Below are 13,048 nucleotides of genomic sequence, written 5' to 3' on the forward strand. Positions count from 1 at the left end.
TAGAACAGTTTCACCAAATCCCCTTTTTTAAAGTAAGTAATGGCGCTATTTTGGGTACGAATAACAAAGTACAGATATACCTCGCTTTTGGGTTAGGTTCCTCGAAAATAAGTCGTTCGGAGAATGGAAATTTTTCCATATACTGTCATGTAACAATGATAGATGCGTTCCTTGAAAAACAAAATAGCATAAGGATGTTATCGTCCTGTGCATCTACGTACTCTTCTTCTCTTTGCACAGGACGATAACATCCTTATGCTATTTTATGTCCCCATTCGTTCCACTGCTCCTTTATATCTTCACCCTTCTATCAGGAGCCGGGGGTTCCAATGCAAGGTAATTTTGGGCACTGGCCATGGTTTACTCCAAGCTCCAGTCACAGTTTATGTCTCTACTATGACTGGAGTCACAGTCGAGACATCAACTTTGGTTCACATTGAACCAAAGGAACCTTACTTGTAATTTTCAAGCGTTGTCATAATGGTTATGATGAAATATGATTGACCTGTATTATGTAAAGGATTGTCAAAGAATATGCACTGTGACCTGTAATTAAAAACTTTCCGAAGTTGCCATTTACCCTACGGATGTACATTATGTCTCTTTGGTAGAGAATGCGTGAGTAATGTCTAATAACATTTACAGATCTGAAGAATAATTTTGTTAGTGAGCGGTAAGTTTATTAAATCATGAAGCAACCATGTTTATGGGCATCAAGTTCTCGGAATGACAGCTGTACACAAAACTTGACAAAACTTCAATATACTTTATTTTTTCAATATCTTTTGATGATTCCATTCGTACATTTTTACACTCCAATCAAAACACTCATGTCTCTAACTCGCTAAAGTCAGACATATGAAAAGGTTTTCGCTCTTGCAAATATTTTAGGAATATGAGAGATCCTGATACCTGTTTAATCTGTACATTCTTACAACATACATATACAAACATTGTAAACCATAACGGCGACATAGAGCACAAAGACTCACAGAGTCATTAAGACTGAGTTAACATCAGTGTAACAATATTTCTTATCAATCTCATATACATTAACAACTGCCATACATAAAAATATATACTTCTTTCCGCTTCCATCAAAAATCTTAGCACACACGGCATATCTTACAGAAGAGTGATTTGGAGGACAACCATTAGGTTAAAAAAATAAACAATGATTACAATGATTTTTAGTAACTTTTAGTGACTACCCTTCTTTGGAGTGTTTTTGTGGCGTAGAAACGTGAGTTAAAAAAATAGGACTGTGTAGCTTATCAGCTTCTGGAGTGGTCGAGGGAATAAAACACACAGATGAAAACACCGCATTCTTTTTGTAGGCAGGAGTTGAATATTCGAAAATCGTATTGGCTACTTTGAATTCTGAAACAAAGGATCGGAATCGAGTGCGAAATGGAGAAAGTTTAGGAATATCGCAATGACTTCAGGATTTCTGAAAAATTACGAAATATTTGTACTTTAAAAAATGCGTTTCATTTTTGAGAAATGACATCACGATGTCGAACTCTTTTCAGGTGTGCAGATTCGTATCGTGACTCTTCCCTTCTCCAACCTTACAGAATCTGTGGAAATGCATATTGATGTCATTCACTTTTAACTGCTCAACTGGCTAAAATGGCAGTCGGAAGAACTTAAATGAAGAAAAAAATAAAAGGCCCATTCTTTGAGAGCGAGGTTAAAAATCTTTTTAAATTCCTTTTAGCGAAGTAATATGTCCGCAAAAGGAAACTGTAAACTCATAATTGAATACAGAAGTGAAATAAACCAATTTATTTTCTCTAAGCAGAATTCGCGGTTTGCGAATTCTGCTTGGAGAAAATTAAATTGTTATAGTAACTTCATACATTCAGCCGAATACTCGAAATATGTTGCATGTTTAGAGACAGAAATACTTACCGAAGTCAAAATATGATTAAAATGGCTTAATAGTTTTGGATTATATCGAAATGTTCTGAACTATTGAAGTAGAAGTGAAATACGGCAGGAACTGTACTTTGAAAGGGTGATTTTTGTTTGAGCAACGTAGCTTGATGAAGCGTGTGCTACTTCCTCAATGGAAAAGGGGATGCTGAAAGAAGAGTTGCGCTGGAAAACAGATGTAAGGTACTCAAAAACAGTACTTTATTCCCCCCTCTTCGAAAAGAACATTGGAATTATAGAACTCAAAGCAAAACAGTTATTCGGCAGTCGAATCTTTTTGCAGTTTAAGCGAGCTTTAAACATTGTCAAATTGTCTAAAACAGCTTCTCAGTGCTGTTGAATGTTTAACTTTTAGCCAGTTAAAGACTAAAATCTGTCTTTTGGTAAATAAAAAAAAAAGATTATTATAATTATGCCACATTAATTTTTTTCATAGGAATACTTATTGTTACTTGGTTTATTTTATGAATCCTGTTTGCCCACAATGGCTGGCCAAGAAGTGGGAATTTCTTGCAGGCTATGCTCATTGAACTCAATAAGAATTGAATTATAGACATTACAAACGGATAATATGCCTAATTTAATGATGTATATACCAATTCTTATGTATATTTCAAATATGTTTAGCCCTTTTCTGGTATTGTAGTAAATGAGGTATAATAAACCTGCCTTTTAGAACCGACAGGTTTATTACACTTATGGATATGGGACATCATATCCATACTATAACATACTGCACTACTTCCATGTTTATCGTACTAGTTCATACTTATACGTGATACATGAGCCTGTATAATATCTTCTCTTGCGATATACCTACCAGTTTATAACTCAAAGTTTTAAAACTGTATTGCAATTTACCTTATCTTACGGTACTTTCAATATAATTTTTTTTTTCAAAGAACATTTGGGAACAAAGAATAAATAACAAAAAATTGTGCATTCCTCATTGCTTAAAAACTGCACCATTACAGGTATAGGATTTGTCTAGCACATATGCGAGATAAATCCGATATCCTCACGGTTGTGGCTTAATTTGGTTAACTAATAATTTTTTTATAAATTATATAGGTGTATTGTCCCATTGACCTTTTATTCGAAGGTAAAGCTTATTTAAATCTCTTGTCCCTTTATATTAAATACCCAATCATTCTTAAGCTGCTTATTATTCTAGAATGGACTGAATTTCATATAAATTCTTAATATCAGAGCCAAAGTTTGTCTAAGGAAACATTGCTGCGGATAAAAAAAAAATAAAGTAACGTAATACGTTTCTTTAAATTTAAGGAAGAAGTTCAATAAGTAGAAAAACTAAGATTTCACAATTACAAGATCAAAAGTGTTGCACTTTCTCCCTATATTATCAACACATATTCAGTCTTAGTTTTCCAGGAATTTTAAGTTGTTTGGTTATCTGATTACCCGGCAGTGTTTACAGATATAGGATTGTCCTCAGTTTTGTTACGTACCACGGCGAAAACAAATAAGAGAAAGCATTAAAGGGAAATTAGCTTTTAGGCGACCTGAATTAAACTCAATATCTGAGAATGAAGTTGTAGAACGAGACAGGGGATGGTTGTTCGTTAAGAAAGTCGTGGAGAATGCAAGCTGAGAAATTTTTTTCTAGGACCTGAAACAAAAAGACGAATTTCGTACCCTTGGTGGATAACTTCGGAGTAGGCAGAAAAGTTACGATATCGTATTAGAGAAGTAACCACTGAAAATGAGGCAAACTCGTGTGATACCGAAGGTGCTGTCAACTTCTGGTTAATTGCAATCAGGCATTGAAAAGTGAACGTGCTGTGATAAGCTTCGAAATGTCAACGAAGCTAACCTGTTTCACAATATGTTATTTATCACGTCTTTGTTAAATCAGCTCCGAACAAAGGAAACCTTGAATTAAGTAAGAACAGAGTCAACGTTTTTCTTTTTAAACAAAGTGAAAATCCTAGTTGTGGGTAAATGATAAGCTGTCATCATTTTTTACCAAGAAAAATAAGAGAGTGAAATATTAAATCGTAAATCTAAAATGCCTATAATGCCTGGGTTGGCCGACTTTCTTGACAGTTTGTTCCGTCTACGGCAGCGCTAGCATTTTCAGAGAAACACCGAGAAAAAAGGCATTTTAGATAATTATCCAGCTGAGAACCTCGTATCCAATGATGAGAAGATAAGAAGTGAGTCTCATAAAAAATACTACAGCATCTAATCTAGTCCCTTGATTGAGGAAAACGCTTTTAAAATAGTTCCAGCAGAATAGAACTATTGTTAACAGTCTATGGAAAGTGAGGTTTACCCCCTTCCCCCACACCAGTAAACTACTAGGAAAATGTGATTTATCATGAAACTAGATGAAGAAGAGAACATTCGAGAGGCAGAAGGTGGCCTTTTTTTCAGTGATAACGGATTTCGAACTTCAAACCAAGGCTTTCCTCATCACGGAAGTAGTGGGTCTGATACCCACAACTAGGAATCGGCGTGCATAATGTTGGCTGGCAGAAATATTGTTAAATATATCTACAAGGAGGTGCCAGAGGGAAGAAACCTATTGGTCACTTCCTTCGATACCTTGTCGATTATTTGAGGATTAATGTGGGGAAGTAACATAAAAGGAGCTATGAATGAAAGGACGTATTCATCGACTAAATACGAAATTAACGGATTTTGCTAATAACATACCCCGCTTCTGAAAAATCAGAAGCCGTGATATTTATATAGCAGTGATTAGTGGAGCTACTGGAGTATCCGATTTTTATGTAGTCTGCTTGATGTTTCATCAGCTGACAGCCTATATGATGTCCGTAGGCTGCCTTTTGATAACAACTAAACGCCGATGCCCGCATTCTACTGATACTGTACGCAGTTTAATTTAGACAAGCCCACTCCTTATTTTTTTAAGATACAACAGCGGTTCCATTTTATATCGTACTGTATAATTTTTGCATTATTTGAACTTAAATTGTCTTTGTTTCGGTAACTATTTAAAATATTGAAATAAGTGAAGAGTAGTAAAGCAGTAACTTGCTCATGAAAAAAGTCTTATGGATGAGATTCGAAAAAGTTTTAAATGTTTACTGTTTTCTTACACTTCACAAAAGTGAACCCAGCAACTAGTGTGAGGTTCGTTTGGGTCATTATCCACCAGAAATGAGGTTTTGAGAACCTCAAAGAAGTTTTGGATTTAATGGATTCTTCAGGAACAATGTCCTTTTCAGTTTTAGGTGCTGCTGAGCATACTGCAAGCAACAGAGCTGAAGGTTCGAATAGAACAGCACAGAGATCGATTTTAAATGAAAGCACATAAATTTTTAAATCAATTAACTTACAGACAGAAGCACTGGGTGATGATTGCTGTTTTGCTGTATAGCTGCATGGAAATCAGATTTAATTACCAGATTTATTTTGAACACAATGTAATACAACACAACTTTCTTTTTTTAAACTGTTTATTACAGTTTTACTAGCTGCCGACTTTGACACAGGAAGAGATATTCGCTGGATGGATTTAAGATCTACTGGGAAGGTGAAACGTTGTTCCGAAGTAAGCATTGCGAACTGCAACAACACAGCACCTGATGCTATAAGAAAAGTATTTGTGGTAAAGAAGGTAAGAGTTCTCCTTCAATAATACTATTTCCAATCGTCGCTAAATCACTCTCTTCATGCACTTCCTCGCCAAAGTTTTGAACCAAAGACGGAAACGTAGGTCAAGGAACTTGATCTGTACAAAGCTTTGTACGATTTCAGAATGCAGATACCCTTTTGTAACGATGTAGTGAATTCTCCGCTTTTCATCCGTTTGAAAAACGACTATGGTTCGATTCTTGTCGAAGACCGGAGGAATTCTCTAAAAAGTATTTTTTCAGTTGTGGGTGTAGTTATCTGGTTTGAAGGAGGGTGCTTCATACCGCTCGAAACTTTCGCATACACGTTATACTGATAAAGGTTATACTGATTCCTAATGTCCTTAGTTATCTCGAAACAAAATTCTGCTCAATAAAGCTTAATTCGAACGAAGAGTTCAGAACCACATCTATACCAAAATAAAAGAAAGAGATAAATACATTTTTTCTTAATTTCCTCCAAGTCTGGAAAAAAGACCGTAGTTGAAAATCACTTCATGCAAGTCACTAGCCAAGTTGACATTTTGTGATCCGAATTAGGAAATATTCACTATCAGCCAACAAAGATCAAAATGGATTAAAGTAAACTTTGCTAACTGAAAACAAAAGTACGGTATATTCTAAGAGCGACAAAGAAAAAAAAATCGGCAAAACACTCAGCACTGTGTATTTGCGTTCTGGAGACTATATTAAGGTGATATTGTTCTGACTGTATATTGTGAAAAAATGTGAAATATGAAAAGTACAGAGTTAAAAAGTAAGAATAATATATTAATACAAAACTGTGCTGATATGAGATAATGCAATTACATGTGATCTTTAGACAAAAGAGTTGCCATGTGTTATACTCGCACCATTTTCCCTCAAAGTGAACAGAGCTAAAATATGTAGTCATTTATTTCTCTCTCTCTCTCTCTCTCTCTCTCTCTCTCTCTCTCTCTCTCTCTCTCTCTCTCTCTCATCATGCGCACTGGTGGATTACTGCCTAACCAGTACGATCTACAAACAAGGTAAAAATGAAGGTATATGTGCTTGAACACTTCTCAGTAAAGGATAATAAAATCAAAGCAAACTGTGCAAGATTCATTTATAAACAAAAATAGCATTGTGAAAGCCATCTGATGAACATGAGTAGATGTCTAACCATAGTTATGCTCAGGTGATTGTGAAAGCAAAAAAAAATCCCAAGGTCTCCACATTCTCCAGTAAATACCTGTGATGTGAAGCTGCATCAGATTTCACTAATTCCACACAGAGTTATTCAAGAAGAAAACTCGGACCTCCAGTCCCACTCATAACTCCTACTGGGTTTACTTTAACAGCTTCTATAAAATCATCTTCGATAATACGACCAATCACTTAGTGTGAAATTTAAGGATCTTATTCTTGGCGAACGACAGAGGAGGCGCATCACGAATTTTCCTTCATCATTGCTATATTATTTACAATGATGGAAATCATTAGGTGCAGTAATCGAAAGGGAACCGAGTCAGCCTGACCACAGCCTAACTGAAATGCGGGAATGGCTGGAAGGAGAGAATTATCCATAGATTGCCATGTAAAATTTTTCAAATATGGAATAAGAGGATCATGGATCATCTTGGTGGAAACAGAACACAAGTTAGACTCCTTAACTTTATGATTGTGATAAAAAGCGTAAAACACACACACACACACACACACACACACACACACACACACACACACACACACACACACACACACACACACACACACACTTTTTACAGGTAAGATAGCTTCATTGGTATTACTCCTTACAAAAACAACAGGCTCAGACTAACGTTTAACATAAACTCACAAAGATACTACTTATTGGTGGAATTTGTGTGAAGTAGACAAATGGTGCCAACAAATCTAAAAAAAACCCTGAGCTACCACCATTAACTTCCAAAAAACTACTCGCTAATAGTTATGAATAGAAGTAAACATAAATCTCTGGTTTAAAACCCGAGTAAACATCCATATATATATATATATATAATGAACGAATAACATCCGAATATTCGTACTCAAATTCTTATGATACAAAAAATTAAAAGCGTACAGAAAATCCACGCAGCTAAACTCCAAGAACACACTACAGCAATACGACAAACTCCGAGATGTGAAAGTAATAATGAAAAAAGGCACCTAGAAACAGTGCCGCACTAATCACATACCTCCCAAAGGAAGAACCTCTAAGTCTCAAAACTTACCCTTTTGAGCTTGCAAAAATGATGCAAACTCAAAAGTCCAGTAGGAGCATGAAGTGGAACACAAACACTTTTCGTGAGACAGGGAGTGTCGACGATAAAACCGATCATCCAGCCAACTATCAGTGCTCAGTAATAAAGTACTGGACAACGTTCATTAAAATTTCTTGAATTGCAAAAAATTACTGGAAAAAAAAACTAATTTAAAAAGCTATTAAAAGTTGCACCCAGAAAATACCAGAGGAGCGTAATTTAGTAATGTGCAATGACAGTGACATTGTTGTAACAGAAAAAAAAAAAAAAGGAGTATGGTTAAATCCAAGATAAAAAAAAAAGCCGTAAATTTATAGAAGCTCAACATAACAGTGGGGCAAGTCATGCCTACATTCCAAATCTGTGTACAAATGGATAAACAACAGAATTGACTGAACCAACGATTGAGCTGAACTGTAGAAACAACTGAGCCGAAAGTCGGACTGTTATACGGTGATCATAAGTCGTATTACCATATTTAATATGGATCATTCCGCATCCAGATGTAATTCAACAAAGCATCTGTGGGGTATTAGTCATCCTCATTTAGCCAGGGTAACCATCACACGTTTGTTGAAATGAGAGGTCGTGATTTGTAATAAATGAAATAAATCGCACACGTACTATCCAAAGTTTAAACTTATTTCTTTGTAACAACCATCTGTTTGGACCTGGCATATTCTTGGAGACGAACTTAGATGACGAAGTGAAGGCGGTGTTCCTGGTCCAGACAGACCGTTGTCACGAAGAAATAAGTTTCTAAATAACGCTTCAGACCCCTGAATTGCGTTTCAAAGATCAATGTGAATAATATATTTTGACTTGTAATGCGTGTGGGGGCACGTAGGGTATATCATAATTGTACGAATAGTGAGTCAGCAGCGGTTTTCTCACAGAACATTTACGTGCCGATATTGCCAACTGCTCGCAGACCACCCTTTTAATTCATATAACATGTAGACTTCGTAAATTTCAATGGATTCCTTGTTCGAAGAATGTTACTGCATGTACAGTAACTTTAGAAGAAAGGGTTAGTGTTATTCACAATTTTTAATTGTTAATAAAAATAATTAATACAGGAATTAAATTTATTATGAAATTAAACAAAGAATTTTAAAACTGACTCGCCATATTGAACATACAGATATAAGAATGGCCAAATCTGATATCGGTAGCGTCATCCATTGGAGGATAGTGATGGAGGTCCTCCGTAACAGTTTGAATTCGGCACTTATCACTAGTTCAGAGCGATTTTATTTGAAGCCCGTTCATGACTGAAAGAATTCTAGGCTGTAATTACGCGATCTTCACTGGAAGGAGAAGGTTTCACTATGAGCTATTCCGAGTTTAAGTAATCGCAAAATACAAAGTAGGCGGTTGGACACAACACGCAATAAATCATATGAACTGATGTAGCACGTAAAGTGGCACACTGTGAAATGATTAATCCGGTTCTACAAGTCTGCATGTTATGCCGAAGAATTGCGGAATAACTGTTAACTCACAAAAGACATTTTTCGCTCATATTCAGAAAAATGGTAAAAAGTGAAGCGGTGCTATGTAAACAGTCGAAAGCATATTGCGTAAAGGAGTTCTTTCTCAACAAGTAAAAGAAAGGAATGTATTCTATCTTTGCGCTGGTTATTTTTTAATGGTCAATTCTGAAAATCCGTGATTCTGAAAAGCATACTGAGAAATCTTTCGTAATGCTTCCTAGATAATATTCGGGTGTTTTGCTCTCAGCGAAGCATCGCGACCGTGAGCATTTTTTGGACTGCTGAACCTTGAACATGCTGCATAACACTGGCCGTGAAAAGAGCGATGACACGCTTAATGGGCATTGCCTTAAAAAACCCATTACGGGAAACTGAAGACACTCCAATTCAAAACAGTAGAATAAAACCAAACGTGGCCTTAAACTTTTTAGTGAAACTAAAAATAAATATATATATTCTTTTTTTCTTTCACAAAGGTAACTGGATTTAATTAGTCGAAATTAATTGCAATCATAGTTCCAGTAGTTTATGAGAAAATGAGATAAGAACTAAAGATATTTTTCCCTGTTACGGCCATCGGCCTTTTTGTATGATAGAATATGCACGCTTATTCTATTATAGAGTAGAATTATATATTAATTAAGTTAACTGGGCAAAATATTTATAACATTTCTAATAATTTAGGTGCTCAGTTTTTTCAACACAGGCTGAAATGATAAAATACTGGAGTATTCCACTCTTTGTATAATGGCTTAAGATAAGAATAGCAAACGTACAGATGCATTGCTGTCTAACCGTTAGAATAACTGGACACGCAGTTTGTTTTAATCTTTTATTTTAAAAGCGTATTTGCCCGTTACCGTTTTGGCAGAAGGCAACTGTTAAGGGATTAAGATAATGCCAGGAAGTTATCGCAACTATACTGCTAGCTGTTAAAATGGAAAAAGGTTTTGAAAAAAAAATTATATTCGTAAAAATAAACACTAATTAAAATAACAGCGTTCTACGATGGATTTATGGATTTGCTTATACAAGAGCGGGTTGTGATATTTTTGTTATTGCTATACTTTTAATAAGAAAAAGGAGGTGACGGAGGACCTAACTTATCTAACAGTATAGCAGTAACAAAAGTAACAGGACCGACTCTTGCATAATGGCTTTAGGCCCTCCGTTTCAGAGTAGTGATTTCGGCATTAAATTCAGAGTGATAGGTGAAATTAGGATAAATTTGTTCAGTTAGGACTACGTCAGACACTTCAGAATATTTCAAAACGTAGCGACAGCTAAAACAACAACCAACTGTGTAATCCGTTGTCATGCCAACCCTGCACGTTTTATTTAGTATCTAATATCGAGGTTTGCATCTGCGCGTTTATGGATGTTTTTATTGACTTTCGGATTTCCTTTAGATTCACCCGCTGACAAATTATGCGTAATTTGATCGGTGGTGATCGTACTTTCAACAGGGAGGGAGGGACGGACGGCGATGAGTTGTTTTTCTATTGTGTCGTTCGTTAAGTTTATTTTGCTATATTATTATTCAGAATGCACGCACACACGCCATCAGCCTTGGATAATAGAGATCTCTATAGTTACACCTGTTGATTACTTAAGGGCCGAATGAGCAATCCACCGAATTTAGAAGCGACCAGAAATTATGAAAAATGTGGGAGGTTCAGCAAGTGAAATCTTAACTTAAAAGTAAGAAGAGTGGCGATCGGATGAGCATGGTCGATGAATGAGCTAGAAAAGAATCGGTTAGGAAGAAGTAACTATATTTAATTTATTGTAATCTGCACTGGTGTCTCATGTTTTGGCATCAAAAGGAACCCCAAAAAGAACTGGAAGATTTCCTTGACATTCTTAGTGGGCGCAGAAAGCTAAAATTAAGCAAAAATATACCAACCCATATACTTTTTCCGAGGATTTACAACTTTGAGAATGTCTCGCTCATAAAAGTGTGAAAATTGGATCGAGAACCAAGTCTATGCTAAAAAATAAATAAATAAATAAATAAAAGCTTAATCATCATTGACGGAATGTCGTCCCTACAAAACATCCTCAGTGGAGGAGTGCATTGTAATATTATCTAACAGTGCTACAGCACCTAGAAACTGGGAGAACATTTCTCTCCCAAAGAGACTTTCTACTGTCTTATGTACAAACATCCAAAATTCGTACCACGTATGCAATGATACAAAAATTTGTTGCAGAAAACGTTTCGGCTTTCTATAATCCATTCTAAGTGAATTACCGTAAGAAAACGACTTTTTTAATCTCTCTCGTTAAGCTACATATTCTGTGCGCAGGATTTCAGTTCGTGAATTGGCATCCTCAACCATAGTTTCAACAACATACTTAGATGTGTTCACGTGACGAACGTAACAGTGATTCTGTTTATGTCTTCTTTTGGAGTCGATAAACGCTTTCCCATTTGCCCCGATGACGAGGTTGACCCTTGTTTATCGCTCAAGTGCCAATAAATACGGGAAAATTGTCTACAACTGTTATTACGGCGCTGTAGATAAGCGAACAATTTTTGAGTGCTTAAGAGGTCATTGTCTTGTTGGGATAAAACGTAAGAAGTGGAAAAATGTAGTTGCACGTCGCCGCAGATTTAGCAGGTAAATATAGCATTTCAAGATTCAATGAGAAGTACCAAGAGATTCATGGGCGGCCCTTCAGGACATAATTCGTGCATTTCATGAATTTCGAATTGCACTCGAATCTTAATTGTGTAATGGTAGGAGAACACGTGTGTGTGCATAGAGCTGACGTCCGGGATATACTGAATGAGTGCAATTAAAATTATTTATGAACTGTGTACACGAGAACGAAAAAAATTCCATCTGATATAAGTTCTCTCACTTAAAGATGGATTTTTTGCTGAAAATTAGTTCGGCCTTGCGGAATATCCCAGTCCTAATCCAAGATCACCCTTTCTTGATATATTTCCGCATAACCCCTATAGGGTTAGACTACTTGGAGCCATTTCCGCGTCTCCAGGGGTAGGGGTGGGTTTAAGGTTCCTGGCTGAGCAACGTCTTTTAAAGTCACTCCACACACAATTTGAAACAATTGAAGATTTTCATTACTTCTCGACTTTCTGGAAGGCAATTTCGTGCATAATACAATTAAAGTTTATAAATAATAAAAAACTGAAATGTCCAAACTGCTCGATTACCTCTTAATCTTTGCAGGAAATTTTACCTCACACTCTTGTATAAAACTCCGGAACTGCCTTTTCCGGTCTTCGCTGAAATGCATTTTTATAACTTTGTTTAAATTTAGCTGCATTTGGAATCAGAAGTCAAACTGTGCAAATGCGTATTTGCGTTTGTCTTGCACTTTAAATGGCTTATTCCGACTTTCAGATCTTTTCATCTGTCCAAACAGCGCCATTTTGTGAGGAAAAACCTGTTAAATATCTGCCAGGATTTGCGTGTTCATTCCTAATAACTGGGAAACATTGTCATTAGCCATGAAATATAAAAATCTTCTTCATAATTTTAAAACTTAATGAACGATTTCTTGCGGATTTTTAAAACCTGTTGACATTACGAAAGTCGAAGATTACTTTCTGTACGCATCCTCTATAAAGTTTGTTTGTACATAAATAAGAAGTTCGTACTCCAAAATGAATAGTGGCAAATGGGAGTTGGCTTAATCGTGTAGAATAATGTGAAATTTCATATTATTATAATTTATACAACTTAAGTAAACATTCCCATCGTGCAGTTCACAT

The sequence above is a fragment of the Mastigoproctus giganteus genome, chromosome 14 (genome assembly GCF_048544385.1).
Source record: "Mastigoproctus giganteus isolate SK-2022 chromosome 14, ASM4854438v1, whole genome shotgun sequence".
NCBI lineage: Eukaryota > Metazoa > Arthropoda > Arachnida > Uropygi > Thelyphonidae > Mastigoproctus > Mastigoproctus giganteus.